General features: G+C 51.2%; 1 protein-coding gene across 1 annotated transcript in view; it reads left to right on the top strand.

The window, feature by feature from the left end:
* Nucleotides 1-16,979, top strand: part of ADRA2B (adrenoceptor alpha 2B) — a 115,249-nt gene extending 98,270 nt beyond the window's left edge. Inside the window, exon 4 of the mRNA XM_045004198.1 lies at nucleotides 16,862-16,979. The gene's annotated coding sequence lies outside the window, so the exon portion shown is untranslated. The remainder of the gene's footprint in view (nucleotides 1-16,861) is intronic.
* Nucleotides 16,980-17,419: the final 440 nt, after the last annotated feature.

Raw genomic sequence — 17,419 nt, 5'->3', positions numbered from 1 at the left:
GGAGAGGCGGGGCAGGGGCGGTTCCGGCACTCCTGGTGGTGTGTCTTTATAAATATTACCGAGTTGGCCACCCTAGTCTACTCAGCTGAAAAAAGATGTGCTGCCCCGGCTCTTGGTACCCAAGTCAACTGACTTGGGCTTGTGAGGCTCCCGCTACCTAGCTGTATAGATGTTTAGGCTCAGGCTGGAGCCCGGGCTCCAAGACCCTCCCGCTTTGCCTGGCCCGAGCCCTAACGTCAGCTATTTTTAGGCGACAAAATGGCAGACGAAATGCAGTGTTGACAATAAATGCCAAGCAATGCACACTGGAAATACAGTCCCAACTCTGCATACAAAACAACGGGGTCCTAATTAACTGTTGCCACTCAAGAAAGAGATCTTGGAGTCATTGTGGATAGTTCTTTGAAAACATCCATCCATGTGCAGCAGCAGTCAAAAAAGTGAACATACTGTTAGGAACCATTAGGAAAGGGATAGATAATAATTCTGCATACAGTTCTGGTCACCCCATCTCAAAAAAGATGTATTAGAACTGGAAAAAGTACAGAGGAGGGTAACAAAAATGAGCAGGGATGAAAGACAAGGATTGTTCATCTTAGAAAAGAGATGACAGGTCTATAAAACCATGAATGGTGTGGAGACAGTGAAGGAAGTGTTGTTTTCCCCTTCACATAACACCAGAACCAGGGTCACCCAATGAAATGAATAGGCAGCAGGTTTAAAACAAACAGAAGGAAGTACTTCTTCACACAACGCACAGTCAACCTGTGGAACTCATTGCCAGGGGATGTTGTGAAGGTCAAAACTATAACAGGGTTCAAAAAAGAATTAGATACGTTCACGGAGGATAGGTCCATCAATGGCTATTAACCAACATGGTCAGGGACACAACCCCATGCTTTGGGTGTCCCTAAACCTCTGACTGCCAGAAGCTGGGACTGGACGACAGGGGATGGATCACTCAATAACTGCCCTGTCCTATTCATTCCCTCTGAAGCATCTGGTGCCAGCCACTGTTGGAAGACAGGACACTGGGCTAGGCGGACTGTCAATCTTATCCAGTATGGCCGTTCTTATGTTCTTAATGCTGCTAGGAGTGCAGCCTTGGGAGCTCTCCCTGATACTAGACGTGAGCAGTTCAGACCAGACGTGTAAACTCCCAGCGTATTCTGGTCTAGGACCCCTGCCATGCTGAGCACCCCCATGCTAAAGGACACACAGAAGATCAAGAAGTGCTGAGCTGCCCTAGATGCGATTCCCCCACCAGGCATAGGAGATCCCAGAGGCAGGTTCTGCTTGTGAGCACGTTCCAATCTGTTGTCTGACACGTTGGGGCTCACTGATATTTCCTGATGTCGCCTGTGTCATCTACCCCGAGTGCCATCAGCAGTTGACATTTCGGTTGTATGCACACAGTTTGCTGACCGGCTCTATTGTAACAGTCAATTAACTCCAGCCAACAGCTGTTCGACGGGGCCTATCACCGGCTGCAGACTGCACGTGGGCATTCTAGCAGGGGCATACGACAGCTATTGATTAGCGCTGCTATGGTAGCTGCATCTGTAGGTGGAATGCACATCAGCCTGTCACTCATGGGGGTCGTAGGGTGACCAGACAACAAATGTGAAAAATTGGGATAGGGTGGGGGGTAAAAGGACCCTAGACAAGAAAAAGACCCAAAAATCAGGACTGTCCCTATAAAATCGCGACATCTGGTCACCCTATGGGGGTCGCCATGGCAGAGCAGACTACTGCTCCAGCCTGCCTCCTGCTGTGTCCCATACCCTAGATCTCCAAGCACTTTATGAAGGTGGGGCAGGAGATTATCCCTGGTTTACAGCTGGGGAAACTGGGGCATAAAAGGGGAAGGGACTTACCCAAGGCCACACAGGGAGTCCGTAGCAGAAATAGAACCCAGGAGTCCTGACCCCTCAGTCTCCATGCTCTAACCCCTAGATCCCTGCTCCCCTCTCAGAGCTGGGGCTAATGTGATGATGATTCCTCCGGGCTGTGTGGAACCAGGAAGTAGTCAGTGATTCATAGCTGCCCTCATGGGAGCTCATTTCATTAACCCTCTCCCGTAACAGTTCCGTATCGAATGCCAGCTCAGTGCTTGGCACCGTCGTCAGGCGCAGCACCTGCCTCCCTGGGCAGGGTGGCTTTGGGAAGGGAGGCTGGAGCACTTGCCCTGTCTCGTTTCCTGTGCCTTGAAATGGATCATGATGCGGTTTGTAACCCAAGCGCTTTCCACCCCAGCGCTTTGCAGGCCCCGGGCTGGGGGCTCCGTTCCCTGCACCTTGTGCGGTCGCTTATCTGGGCAAAACCTTCCCGTTCTGATTTGCTGCTGCTGTGTGCAGGTATAAATGACCCCACGAGGTGTGGGGGAACGGAGAACCAGGGCTATGTCTATATGGCACCCTGGGAAGCAAAGTGCTATGGAACAATCAGGAGCTGCTACAAACCGCATCCCAATCTGTTTCAAGTAGCTCTGATCCACCCTTTCCATGACAGTTTGAATCCAGATTCCAGCTCTGGCCTCCCTTAAAGAAAAGGGATGGTGCGTACTGTCTGGCCATCCAAAGGAGCATTTGCATCCTTGGTGCCTCTGGAATTTGCTTAAGGAACCTCTCATCTTTTGGTTTGTCTGATTGAATGGAGAAGCTAACCACGTCCAGGACAGGGAGGCTGGTGTGAGAAAGCCTATACCGCTCCATTTCAGTGTTATCTCTGCGCATGTCTTCACACGGGCGCTGCCTGCCAGAAGTGGGTGACCTGGCCTCTGTGGACATGTTAGTCACAGTGTTGCCAACTTTCATGTCATTTGGAGCTTTTCTTAAAGCCCCAGCTCCCAGAGTCAAGGGATGGTGAGACTCTCCGCTTTCGTTTGTTACGATAAGCAATTTTCTAGCCCCTGGGACTCCTAAAGGCTCAAAAACTAGAAAGAAAATAAAAAGAACCCAAAATGTATTTAAAAAACAAAACAAAACCCTCATGATTTCAAAGCTAATCTCATGATTTTGACCAATTTGGCAATCTGTCTTCACTGATGATGTGCTTCGAACATATCCTTATACCTAGTTATTTTCCTGTTTAAAGGGAGAAACTTCAGGTCTTGTCTGCACTAGAGAAATGTACTGTGCTATGTATAATTTGTACCCTAAGGGACAAGCTGCTTAACCACTCAGTGCCTGAGTTTCCCCAGCTATCAGATTGAGATATTTGCCAGATTTTCAGTGGGGGTGGCTGTGAGACTCAGCTAGTTAATATTTCTAAAGTGCTCATAGGTCTTTGAATGAAAAGGTTTATAGATGGACAGGGAGGTATTTTTATGGCTGTCATAAATGATTTTTTGGGTCAGGTGCAGGTCCAAAAAATCAGTAGGGGGAGGGGAAAGTTAGTCACCCTGAAACAAAAATATTTTGAAACTTCAGTGAACCAAAATGTAAAAAAAACCCCAAAAACATTTTGATCTAGAGAGGTTTTTTTTTTTAAATAAAATTGAGGGAAATTCTGAAACAAAAAGTCCAAATGCTTCAGAAATGCCAAAACAAACTCTTTCAAACAGGCCTGAACATTTGTTTTTTTTAACCAAAACAATTTGCCAAAATTTGCAAATTGTTTCAGTTGACCCCAATCTTCAATTTTTTGGGGAAAAAAAAAGGTTGTTATGCAAAAAAATTCACACAGCTCAAATTATTACAGCTCCCTCTAGCCCTACATATAGTTATGACCAGTGTGATCAAATTTTGTCCTTCCTCACATTGAGAGATTTTTCCATTAGGGTGGAACCAGAAAGCCCTTTCAGAACTGCTATCGATGGGACAGTTACTGACTGTAATGATATCACACTGGGAGCCCATGTTTGACTGATTATCTACCATGACCCACAACTCTTTTCCAGAGTCTCTGCTTCCCAGGATAGAGTCCCCCAGCCTGTAAGTATGGCCTGCAGTCTTTGTTCCTCCATGAATATATTTATATATAGCTGTATTAAAACGGATTATTTGCTTGCACCCGGTTTATCAAGTGATCCAGATCATAGAATCATAGAAGATTAGGATTGGAAGGGACCTCAGGAGATCACCTAGTTTAACCCCCTGCTCAAAGCAGGACCAACCCCAACTAAATCATCCCAGCCAGGGCTTTGTCAAGCCTGACCTTAAAAACCTCTAAGGAAGGAGATTCCACCAGCTCCCTAGGTAACCCATTCCAGTGCTTCACCACCCTCTTAGTGAAATAGTGTTTCCTAATATCCAACCTAGACCTTCCCCACTGCAACTTGAGACCATTGCTCCTTGTTCTGTCATCTGCCACCACTGAGAACAGCCGAGCTCCATCCTCTTTGGAACCCCCCTTCAGGTAGTTGAAGGCTGCTATCAAATCCCCCCTCGCTCTTCTCTTCTGCAGATAAATAAGACCAGTTCCCTCAGCCTCGCCTCGTAAGTCATGTGCCCCAGCACCCTGATCATTTTTGTTGCCCTCCGCTGGACTCTCCAATTTGTCCACATCCTTTCTGTAGTGGGGGGCTCAAAACTGGACACAGTACTCCAGATGTGGCCTCACCAATGCTGAATAGAGGGGATCCCTCGATCTGCTGGCAATGTTCCTACTAATGCAGCCCAGTATGTCGTTAGCCTTCTTGGCAACAAGGGCACACTGCTCGCTCATATCCAGCTTCTCGTCCACTGTAACCCCTAAGTCCTTTTCTGCAGAACTGCTGCTTAGCCCCAGCCTGTAGCGGTGCATGGGATTCTTCCATCCTAACAGATCGCTGTGAACTAGTGACCTGTCCTCTTCATTATGTCTGACTCCCCCAATGATTGTGTCAGCTGCAAACTTTATCAGTGATGGTTTTATGTTTTCTTCGAGATTATTGATAAAAATGTTCAATAGCATAGGGCCAAGAACTGATCCCATCGGAAACACACCCACTCAGTGATGATTTCCCCATTTACTGCAGTCAGTCTGTAAAGACAACAAAGAGTCCTTTTGGCACATTAGAGACTAACAAATGTATTTGGGCATAAGCTTTCGTGGGCTAAAACCTACTTCATCAGATACATGGAGTGGAAAATGCATCTGATGGAGTGGGTTTTAGCCCACGAAAGCTTATGCCCAAATAAATTTGTTAGTCTCTAAGGTCCCACAAGGACTCCTCGTTGTTTTTGCTGTTACAGACTAACACAGCTACCACTCTGAAATGTATAAAGAGTAAAGTGGGGGTGAGTTGTGCCTCTCTGCCTTAAGGAGCAGCCCGCTTTGTCTCTCTCTGTATTTGGTTCTTGCGTGGTGATCTGGATTTTAAACAATAAGAGTTGTTCAGTCCCAACTAACCTTCACTTTTGAAAGCAACTCTCTCTCTCCCCTTTTCTTTTTAGGATGGCACAGGTACAATAACCAGCTCAGAGATGCAGGCTGTACACAAACATCAAGTGTCCTGTACCTTATCCCACCTCACCAAAGGATACATGCAGTGTGAACCCAGCTTTTATCGCACATTAGCAAGGTGTCAGCCTTTCTCAGTGTCTAATATTCATGTATCAGTCCTCTCTCTCCATGTATAATTGGTGAGGCAGATGGGACCACTTGCAGGCTGCTAGTGGGAGGGGAATGTGTTTTGTGTGTCGTCAGATTGGAATTGGAGAGGATTATGTACAAGCAAGGCAACAATCAAAAGAAAAAGGGTATCGCCAAGGTGATAAAAATCATGTGTTCAGATAACCCCTTGGCGCATCTCAGACCCTGGGCCTCAGTTCTCCCTCACCCCTGGAATATACCAGCTGAAGGACTCACTCTTCGAATGAGGACTGGGGAAGGTGACAAAAGCTGCTCTAAATTCTCTGCCAGTGGCAGGCCCTGGCATGGGGTAGAGCAGCTCACTTGCTGGTTTAAACTAGAGTCCATGGTGGCGTCTCTGTCACTTGATCTGAGGACGTCAGTCACTCAGCCAGAGGTGAGGGGTCTATTACAGGAGGGGGTGGGCCAGGTTCTGTGGCCTGAGATGTGCAGGAGGTCAGATTAGATCAGGATGGTCCCTTCAGGGCTTAAAGTCTATGAAGGAGAGTGGTGCTATGGTTGTTGCAAAGCCCCATGGGTCAGAATACCTGGGTCCCAGCTCCTGCAGCTGACTCTCTGTATGACCTTGGACAAGTCATTTCACACCCTGTGTCAGTTTCCCCATCAGTGAAATGGGGATAATAGTCGTCTGCCTCGCAGAGGAGAGGAGGGTGTGGGGGAGGGGAGTTAAAGTGAAATTAAGGTAAAGCGTTGAGATGCTCGACTGATACACTAGAAGGGCCAAGTGTGATTTGCCTAGACTCCGTCTAATACCAGAACGAAAAAGAGTGACAACACTTTAGGTACGTCTACATGGCACATTTCTTTCAGCCGCACGAGTAGCCCCCCTCGCCTGGGTATAAAGAGCAGTTTAGACAGGGTGGCACTGCTTAGGGGAGTAGAATTGAGTCACGTGCTGCCTGCAGCCTGTGGGTACGTAGCCGGGTATATACCCTACACAGCTCGCTACTCCTCCAAGCCGTACCTCCCTGTCTACCCCGCTGGTTTTAGCAGTGTCGTGTCCCACTGCCTCTTCCCTTTCCCTGCCGCAGGAAAAGATGACAGGAGCAAGGAAAGGCACTGGGAGTGTCCCAAGGCCTTTTTCTGCAGCCTCCCCCCGCCAGAGCCTTTCACTGACACATGTAGCTACACACACCTCAGGTTGGGCACAGCCTGCTTTCCCCTGTGGTGCTTAGCTACCCTGCTGTACAATGCAGACATACCCTGCGTGTGTCTATAGCACCGCTATGAGCCCTGCTCCATACATAGTCAGTGTGCTCTCCATTTCCCGGATGGGGAAACTGAGGCCCAGGCACCCTTCCCCCCCTAACCGTTCAGCAAGAGACTACTCATCCAACCTATCCCAGGGCCTGCTCCTGAGAGGCCTGATCATCTCTCGGGCGCTGGGATGGAGAGAGCAAGCGTGCTGGGAGTCACAGCCGTACTCTGCAGGCTAAAGGTGCTCGCACTTGTCGATGTCAGCACATTTCCAGCACAAGGGGAGTCACTGGCGCAGCCTCTCCCTGTTTGTGATGCTTCCAGGCACCTCGACGATCTGATTTAACAGTCTGTGGGACGTTGGCTTGAGCCCCGCTACGCCTGCTCCAATTGGGGAACACACTATGTGATATCAGGAGCGCTGCCAGCTTTTTTGCTGCCTTAGGTGGCGGAAGGTCCCGCCCCCAAAATACTGCCGACGACCGAGGTGGCTGAAGATCCGGCCGCTGCGGTCGCCGCCCCCCAAATGTTAGTGCCCTAGGCCACCGCCTAGGTCGCCTAATGGGTTGCGCCGGCCCTGCATGATGATGTGTAATGTATGCCGGGTGGGCCGGGGAATGCCAGTCACATCTGCCCATCATCATCCATATTCCGAGCTCTGGAAGTTGGTGGCCAGCTGCCCTGCCTCTCCTGGCGTTCATTCACGTTCCCTCCCCAGTGCGAAATAATAGTCGTCATAATAATGGCTTTTTATTGTTTCTTTTGCAAGCCCCGGCTCTTGTTGCTCCGTCCATCTCTTCATGTCCCGCTGACGGATTTTTTCGGTAAGCAGGATTTTCCTTTTCACGTGACGGTGTCTTGTGATGGTGGACCAACTCCGAAAAGCCAGGCCGGCTGGCTGCATTATTATTTAACAGAGCTCAGCCCAATCCTGACCGTAAAGCTACTGGCAATCCTAGAAATGACAGAGAAGGGTGCTTAGCCTCCGGGAAAGAGCTTTGACAAGAATTGACCCAAATGTAAACTTTGTTTTCTTTTGCCCTTTTAACGGGAAGGTCAAAGACTCCTCCAGGATCAGACACTGCATTTTCTGGGGGAGACTTGCCTCGGGCTGTGATTGTGTCCAACCTAACCAGCTACATTCAGGCTTGGTCTACACTAAAAAATTGGGTCGACCAACCAACGTCGCTCAGAGGGGTGAAAAATCCCCCCCACCCCCGAGCGATGTGGTTAAGCCAACCTCACTGCTGGTGTAGACAGTGCTAGGTCAATGGAAGAATTCCTTTGTCGATCTAGCTAACGCCTCTCGGAGCAGAGGCTTAGCTATGCCACCAGGAGAAATCTTCCTGTCCGCATTGGTAGCGTCTACACTTCAAACACTGCAGTGACATGACAGACAGAATTACGTCGGTATAACTACGTCACTCCGGGGGGGAGGAATACCAATTGAAGCGCTGACAGCAGAAGAGTTTCTCCTACTGACCTAGCTGCCACCTCTTGTGGAGGTGGAGTAACAAAGCCAATGGGAGAGCTCTCTCCTATCTGCTTAGAGCGTCTTCACTCAAGTTCTACAGCGGCGCAGCTGCAGAGATACGTCAGCGCCGATGCAGCGTTTTAACTGTAGCTCCGCCTTGAGTCCAATATGCCACATGGGAATTGGCTGTTTGTGGTTGTTCAAGGTCCCTCTGCGTCATCTGTAAGACTGGGATTAAAGCTGGCGGAAGATTTTCCGATGGAACAGTTTTCTGTGGGAAAATGCTGATTGGACTGGATCTAAACTTTCTGTGGGAATGTCAATTCTGTCCGAACTTCAGATGGAGAGCAGACAGGCTGGGAGGCCAGCAGACAGATGGGCAGCTGGCCTGGCTCCCCAGCAGCCCAGCTTCCAGCTCGGCATTTTTCACCCCAAAACCGAATGTTTCAAACATTTCTGTTCTGTGCCAAATTTTGCATTTCCAACGTTTTGTTCTGATTCAGAATGAGAGAGATTTGGGAGATGCAGAAATTTCCACTGAACGGAAACTCCGGTTCCCTTGCTGTTCTTATGTCTTGTTTGTATTACGGTGGCATGTATGAACACGTGGCAAAGGCAAAGAGCTTGCCATCTAAGTAATCAGTGGGGAGAAATCCCGTGATCCCGTTCTTCCTCCCCCTGCAGTGTCAGAAACGGTGTTCTTCCGTCTCCAAGCCAGAGGCGCGAATCTTCCCTTCCTTGTACCTTTGTGGTTCCATTGGCAGGTGCAGCCTTAGACTATTGAGGTCAAAACACTGGGACAGGGACCAGCCTCTGAAGTCTGAAACAAGTAGGGTTGATCACCCCACAGGCTGGATGGTTGGTTCCCAGGGGCTCCCCTGGGAACTAGTAAATAAGAAATATTCCTTTACATGCTGAGATGTTCACCCCAGTGTCAGAGTCAGCAGGGGGCGCCTCTGACACTTCAACCTGTAAGGGGTCCTCGTGAAAATCTTCCCTGCTATTAGGTGGGGGAGGCCCTGCTTTGGGAATCCTGCTGCGGCTTAGGGGTGACGGTGGGTTAGGTGCCAGGCTGCTCTGTGGTGTCAGGACTGAGACAGGTGCCTAGAGACTTTACCAGTGGGCACGTAGGGAATTTAAGTCCCTACAGGGTTAAGCAGTACCTGAGCAGGGGCGTTAAGGATAAAATTTTGGACATAGGCGCTTAAAGTGGGTGATAGGCACCTAAATCCCCTTGTGAACCTAGCCCTAGGTGCCTAAATACCATGCAGAGAGTGAGTCCCTCTGAGTCCCAAGGCCAGAATTTTCAGCCGTGCTCCACTCCCATTGAGGTAGGAGAACAAGCAGCTGGGGTTTCAAATGAGCTCCCGCGCTAGGTGAGGAGCTTTTTGGGAAATCGATCTGGAATAGAGGAAGGATGCTCCAGTCCTTAGGGTTTGCGCCTGGGATGCAGGAGCCCTGGGCAAGTCCCATAGGCCCAGATCCTCAAAGGTGTTTAGGCTCCTAACTCCCCTGGATTTCAGTGGATGTTAGGAGTCTAAGTACCATTGTGGATCTGGGCCTTAGCCTCTCTGGGTATGTCTACACTGCACATTAAGCCTGGGCTCTGACTCAGGTTTGAGCCCAAACCCCTATTCCGTCCACACACAAATCAGTCTGGCTCGGGTCAGCAGGCACTCGGGGCCCGGGTCCTAGAACCCTGCTAGGGAGGTGGGTCTGAGCCCGAGACCAGCTGAGACTCGGTTCCAAGCCCTGTCGTTTTGCAGTGTGGACGCAGCTCAAGCTGCAGAGCTGAGTGTGTAGCGCTGTATGGATGTGTTAGCACGGCTGTGAGACCCGGGCCCAGCCATTGCAAACCCAGGCTTAATGCAGCGTGGATGCTCAAGTGTAGGTGTAGAAATGGAGAGCCCACAAGCCCTGCCTACGCCTCTCCGTACAAAAGGAATTTTTCCCCCTTAGGCCTGGACTCCACTCAGTGTTTGTACCAGTATAATTGTGTCAGGTTTTTTTGTTTTTTTTACACCAGTACAACCCCCAGTGTGGATGCAGTTGCACTGGTATGAAGGAGTCTTGTACCAGTATTGCTTGTTCCCCTTCCTCTATGGGAATAGTTCTGAGCCCTTGTATACTGGTCTAACTGCATCCACATGGGGGAATTAGTTATATGGCTTTCCCTGCCCCCTAAAGCGGTACAACTTGTGCACGGGTTTTGTATCAGTTTTAACCGTATTGGTTTAGAACCTGATCTCATTTGATCCAATCACCACTATAAGCTCGCTGCTTAGAGCTGGGTGGGACAATCTTTCCGGTTCCACATCAGGATGAGAGAGAGGGCAACCTACCCCAGAGGAGCTCCATAGCCTGGTGATGAGGGCTCTCACCTAGAAGTCCCGGGTCCAAGTCTCTCCAAATCGGGCAGAGCACTTGGGTCTCCCACATCTTACAGCCTTTGGGGTATTTGGAGGCAGGGCTCTCTTGTCTCTGGGACTGGGAACTCCATCCTGCACTCGAGAAACTTTCCCCTGTTTTCCTGCACCAACCCTTTCCTGCAAAAAGTTTCAGTTTTGACAAACTGGTATTTCTGGTAGGGGAAAAAAAAGTTTTGGGGGAGGGGTATTTTAATTCCCAACCACCTCAAGTATCATCATAAACACCTTTAAACCCATATAAAGGCCTCCCCATTGAAAGAAGTATCTTTTTTCCCCTACCCTCGGCAAGACTTTCTCTCAAAGACCCTGAGCCCACAATACCATGTCATATTGCACATTCACAATGTGCTGTTCACATTGATCCGATTGCAGGCTTGGATCCAAGGTCGACCTGCGGGCTGGAAGAAGCTCTGCACGTTTGCGGTTTCTCATTTTCTTTGTCTCTGGGATGCTGCTTTATATATTTTTTGCACAAATACGACTGTTTGTACAAGAGCATCCCTTCCCTCTCCGGAGCTGCCTGTTTGCTGCTGGAGAAGGAACACAGCCCCTGTTAAAAGTTCATCGGTTTCCAAGTTGCTGAGAGAACAGAGAGGATTTTAATCACTTCTGCTAGCTCAGGGAATGCTGTTAAGTTGAAAATAAATCACAGATCCTTAAACGAATTCCCATCCCAGCATTACAGATAGCTCCACAGATTAAATCTGAAAGAATTTTAAGTATCTCTGCAATTTTTCCCTGTTTATGCTCCCTGACTATTTCTGCAGTGACAAATGGTCTGGTTAGTTTCACATGTGTGTTACAGGCAGTTTGTCAGTTTCACTTGCAAGTTGTGGATGCTGCAGGGGACTATTTGTCTCCATTAGAAAGATTTAAAAATAAAAATCATGGTGCCATTTCCCAGCTCCTTTGGCTTGGTAAAAGCTGGTTGTTTGTGTTTGTTTTTTAAAGGCAGCATGTTCAAGCGAAAGGGAAAGACTTTTACCTGATCTGTTATCCAGGAAACAAACTGCCTCAAGCCATTAGTGTAGCCTGTATCCTAGCAAGATGAAAAAAGGAACTAGCCTTTTATACTGAGCGGATTTAAAAAACAAACAAAAGGTATACAGGGTATAAAACGCTCGTTCTTCATGAGGTGCTCCCGTAATACAAAGGCTACTCGGCGTCGGGAACAGGGGCGGCTCCAGGCCCCAGCACACCAAACGCGTGCTTGGGGCAGCATGCCGCGGGGGGCGCTCTGCTGGTCGCCGGGAGGGCGGCAGGCGGCTCCGGTGGACCTCCCGCAGGCGTGCCTGCGGAGGATCCGCTGGTCCCACGGCTTCGGTGGAGCATCCGCAGGCACGTCTGCGGGAGGTCCACCGGAGCCGCGGGACCGTGCTTGGGGTGGCGAAATGGCTAGAGCCGCCCCTGGTCAGGATACTGGACTGGGTGGTTTTGGTGTCTGACCCCAGTTGGTGATTGCTAAGGTTACAAAACCTAAAGTGGGGTGGGGGTGGGGGGGCAGATTGGACTAGATGGGCATAAACCAAGAGGAATCGTGTAGCCCCACAACAAAAGACTTGTAACGCCCCGTGTCACCATCTGCAAGACAGTTCCTAACCCCCCCCCCACACACTCCGTACCCCCAGCCTGCTGATGTCTGTTTAAACACCAGCAGCACCCCAGCCAAGCAGTGTTTTGGCTCTGGCTTCTTTCTCAGGTAAAAGATTCTGGGCTGGATTCTCCTTGCGCTTACCCTGGTGTAAATCAGGAGTAACTCCAGGGAAGTCAGTGGGGCTTTCCTCAGCATCAAGGGAGAGGCGTGAGGTGCAGCTGTGATTCCAAGTGGGTGCAGCAATGGCTGGAGCTTGACAGCTGGGGTTTTTGGGCAGTGGCCACCTGGGATTTTGACGAAGGCCTTGATGCGACTAGACAGATTTGTCTCTCGGGGCAGAGAGCTCCATTGGTTGCAGTGGGATCCAGCTGTGAGTGTCCCAGCCCAGGATCGGGGCCTCACTGATCCGTTTAGGGTGAAATCTCCCCTTGCACTAGGTTAAGAGGGGGGCTTCAGGGATCCCACCCCCGTTGACTCCCAGGAAGTCAGGTAGCTGGGGAGTCCCCCACCACACAGCTTAGAAGCCCTGAGAGCTATGCAGCTCCCCATATCCCCTGTATTTCAACCTCCATGAGAACTTAATGCAGGGGAAGTGAACATGTGTCCTAGGAAAATGGGGCATTTCCCTAGGGCAGGCAGGTCCCTAGAGCCTTCTTTTATTGAGGTAAATGTTTGCAATTGACTAGTTGCATTAATCTGGTTCCTGAGCAGCATGGAGTCTGGGGCATCAAAGCTCTTCTTTCTAGCCACAGCATCAAACAGCTCTCCTGCTCAAAGTGCATCCGCGATGGCTCTGAAGCAAGAGACTCACCTTCCGAGAGTATAGAGGGGAGACTCACCTTCCGAGAGTATAGAGGGAAGTGGCGTGCAAATGCCACTTAAACCATCAGAGAGGAAGCGGGGAGGGAGGGAGGGAGGGAAGGCTTGAGAATCTATCATGGTGATATAGCCAGGATTCTGGGTCTTAGACAAGCGCTCTTCCTTTGAATTGGCAAAGGTTTTTTACTTACCCTGCAGCCGTGCACAGAGGAAGTGGCCTGTAATGAGATGCAAGGCCAAAGCTGGGAGTTTGCTGCATTTTGCTCATGTGCACTCCCCGTAAGATAGGGGAGGTGAAGGGAAAATGACCCCGGGTGGGGGAGAAGATTTTTAAGCTATAAACAGGTGGTAGTAAGATATCAGCCTCGTTAATGACTGGGGTGGGTGGGCAGAGCCTACTGAAGCAATGGATGGCCCAGCCCCTTCAGGTGAGGGGTCACAGAACCAAGACATCAGCTGAGCACAGGGGACAAAAGATGAACAGAGTGGGGGCGGGGTGGGGAGGTCACAGGGTCAAAAGGTGAGATCCAAAAGGGGACACAAAGCAGAGAATCCCGGACAGAGCCCACCGCTCCATGTGAAGTCCAAGCCCAGCCTGAGCAAGCTTCCCTCAGACCCATGGGCGCCGACTTATATGGGCTCCTGGGGCTTTAGCCCCAGGAATATTTACAGTCAGGGGCTCTGCTCCACCAATAGTTGGAGCTAGGTTTCGCCCCTTTTAAATCCCAGCCGCGGCCGGGAGTCAGAGGGCTCTGGGCTGCCTGCAAGTGCGGGGAGCCCAGAGCCCTTTAAATCCCAGCCGCGGCCGGGAGTCAGAGGGCTCTGGGCTGCCTGCAAGCGCGGGGAGCCCAGAGCCTTTTAAATCCCAGCCGCGGCCGGGAGTCAGAGGGCTCTGGGCTGCCTGCAAGCGCGGGGAGCCCAGAGCCTTTTAAATCCCAGCCGTGGCCGGGAATCAGAGGGCTCTGGGCTGCCCGCAAGCGCGGGGAGACCAGAGCCTTTTAAATCCCAGCCGCGCCCGGGAGTCAGAGGCTCTGGGCTGCCCGCAAGCATGGGGAGCCCAGAGCCCTTTAAATCCCAGCCGCGGCCGGGAATCAGAGGGCTCTGGGCTGCCTGCAAGCGCGGGGAGACCAGCGCCCTTTAAATCTCAGCCGCGGCCGGGAATCAGAGGGCTCTGGGCTGCCTGCAAGCGCGGGGAGACCAGTGCCCTTTAAATCCCAGCAGCGGCCGGGAGTCAGAGGGCTCTGCACTGCCCCAGGGGCAGGGAGCCCAGAGCCCTTTGAATCCCAGCCGGGGAGGCGGCTGGGATTTAAAGGGCTCAGGGCTCCCCGCAGCTGCCAGCAGCCTAGAGCCCTTTGAATCCCAGCCCCTGGCCGCTGATTGCCCCCTCCCCAGACCCTTGCCCCAACTGCCCCCCAGGACCCCCACCCCCTATCTAAGCACCACTGGTCCTTGTCCCCCGATTACGCCCTCCCGAGACCCCTGCCCCTAACTGCCCCTTGGGACCCCAGCCCCTATCTAAGCCTCCCTTCTCCTTGTCCTCAACTGCCCCCTCCTGAGACCCCACCCAACTTCCCCCCAGAACCCCACCCCCTACCTGTCCCCTGATAAACCTCCTGGACTCCCATGCCTATCCAATTGCTGCCTGTCCCCTGACTGCCCCTCCGACCCTCTGCCCCATCCAACCCCCCCTGCTCCTTGTCCCTTGACTGCGCCCCGGAACCTCCTACCCCTTCTCCAACCCCCAAACTGCTTACTGTGCCACTCAGACTAGCGTGTCTGGCTCCGTGCAGCTCCAGACAGTTGCTGCCATGCTCCCCCATGGAGCCCACAGCCCTCTCCCATCCCCAGCACCTGCCTTCCAGATTTGAACACCTCAAAATTCAGGAGTGCTCAAGCTCGGTTTGGGCAGCTTTTACTTCATTTCTCCCAAATCAGTTTCCCCTGCAAGGTGCCAACTGAAGGTGTTGGAGAACAGAGAAATCGGGTGGCCTCCTAATGCCTGGAAAAGAGACAAAGGCCGGAGGAGGGAGTGTCAGTGCCTGTGCGGACTTCTGGGAAGTGCACGGTGTGGAAGGGGATGCTGTGATGCTTTGGAACAACTCCATACAAAGCCAGTCAGGACTCTGGGGGAGCCTCCTCTCTCGGAGCATACTGTCTCCAGAGCAAGAAGCTTACTCCTTCCTGGGTCTGACCTCGGAGCATTCAGCATGCCCTTCCACGTCATGCACTTTCCACAGCGAGTCTGCCCAGGCTGGTCCTGGGGCAACCAGAGGGCCCTGCACCCCAACTCCGCAGTCAGATGTGACTCTCAGCCAGACAGTAAAACAGAAGGTTTATTAGATGACGGGAACACAGTTTAAACAGAGCTTGTTGGTACAGAAAACAGAACCCCTCTGTCAGGTCCATCTTGTGGGGTGGGGAGCCCAGAACCAAGTTCTGGGTCTCTCCCCATTTCCCCAGCCAGCTCCAAACAGACACTCCCTCCTCTGGCCTCTGTGTCTCTTCCGGACAGGGAGGCCACCTGATCTCTTTGTCCCCAACACCTTCAGTTGGCATCTTGCAGGGGAAACTGAGGCACCCACACAGTATTCAGAGAAAATATTAAGAACATTCCCACTTCATCACAACAGGTGCAACAAAATATAATACTGTATATTGAAGTAGGCAAGTGCTGCTTCTGACTTTCCACTTTTAATTGACCCTTGTAATCTTGTGGCACTGACGCGTTGTAGCTTCATTTTATATCGGCTTACAGGGCGGGAGCGGGGGGGCACCACCATTTTGGGCCCCACCAAAAATTATACAAACCTGCCGCCTATGCTCAGACCTGACCTAGACTAAAGCTCTCTCTGGATGAGAAGGGAAGTTGAGGGGCCATGGGCCACTCTATCCTTTGCCCTTGTGCTGACACTGATGATAAGGGGGCTGGTTGGTGCAAGTTGGTAGCTATTGTGCCGTGGGTACCTGTTCGCTGGCACCGACCGAGCCATATCCACAGACGTCAGCGCTGGGCCCAGCTGAGGCACCATCCAGCCCAAGAAGCTAAGATGGTTTCCCACGCACCCCAGGGGAGGGGTCAGCATCATTAGCTCCATTTTACAGATCAGGGAAACTGAGGCACTGAGTGAGGACGTTACTTGCTCTGGGTCACATGAGCTGGGGACATAACCTAGGCACCCTGTACTTTAGTCTGTCCTGCTCAAATTAGGTCACTGCCAATCTGGGCTGGATTTGAACTAGTGACTTAGAGGCGAAAAGAGACCAGGCAGTTTCTCCTTTTCAAAGGTGGCCGTATTTAGTAACTGCTTGTAGTTCCGCTAGAGCAGGTCAAAACACAGATTTCCCATTCCGGGCAAATTCTGACACTTTGCAAAAAGATTCTCCCCCCACCCCCGATTTGGAACAAAAAGGACAAATTTTGGAAATTTCCCATGGAAAGGAAATTCCCGTGTTTGTTTGGGAAAAATCAGAATGTTTGTGTTCTTCTCCCTGCCTTGCCAAATGGAGCAGCTGGCTCGAGGGGTGTCTCCCCCCCTTATCCCTGGATGATTCCCAGGACATCAGGGGTAGCCTGGGGTATCCTCCGCCACAGAGCTTGGAAGCCCTGAGAGTTCTACAATGCCTTATCTAGTCAGACCTATGCATGCTACGGTGCTTTCCATTTAAGCACTTCATAGACATTCGCTATTCTTCAGCTGTAGACACGTGTAAGTATTATTATCACTGTTTCTCAGATGGGGAGACGTGTAGTAATTTGCCCATGATTTCTAGCCTGCTGCTTAAGCCAATGGATCATGCCACTTCCCCAAAAGAAGCTCTCCAGACAGCACTTCGAGGGAGATATCTTGTGGGACTCAAGACAGAAGCTGTGCAGAACGGCCCAGGCTAGGTAAGGAGCGCGGAGCCTCTGGCTTGCCCTGCGTGAGGTCTTGGGAAGGCTCGAGAGTGAGAACTGAGATTAGGGTTTAGCCTGTTATCCTCGCCAGCATCCATGAGAACCGCCCAGAGGTGCCAAGAGATCCCTGCCCTCCTCGCCAGCCACCTTTTAGCATCTAGCAAGAGGAAGCCCCTGGCAGCACGTAGGAGCCGTGGAGGCTGCAGCAAAACACTCGTCTCTGAGTGCAAAACATGTTATTATCAGCTATGGAGAACTGCCTATTATTTTTACTCCGCCGTACGTCTGTCAGCATTTCGCTGTCGCAGCTCCTTCCTGCGCCCAGGCAGTTAAGGCGAACAGTTTGCTGACGGCAAGCCGGTAACCCTCTTGCTGCTGGACAAAACCGTGCCTGGGATTCCAGGAGAAAGGGCCTGATCCGCTGCTGGCCTGCA

This window comes from Mauremys mutica, chromosome 2, assembly GCF_020497125.1.
Source record: "Mauremys mutica isolate MM-2020 ecotype Southern chromosome 2, ASM2049712v1, whole genome shotgun sequence".
Taxonomy (NCBI): Eukaryota; Metazoa; Chordata; order Testudines; family Geoemydidae; genus Mauremys; species Mauremys mutica.
The sequence above is the reverse complement of the archived record's forward strand: the minus strand, read 5'-3'. Positions and strand labels throughout refer to the sequence as shown.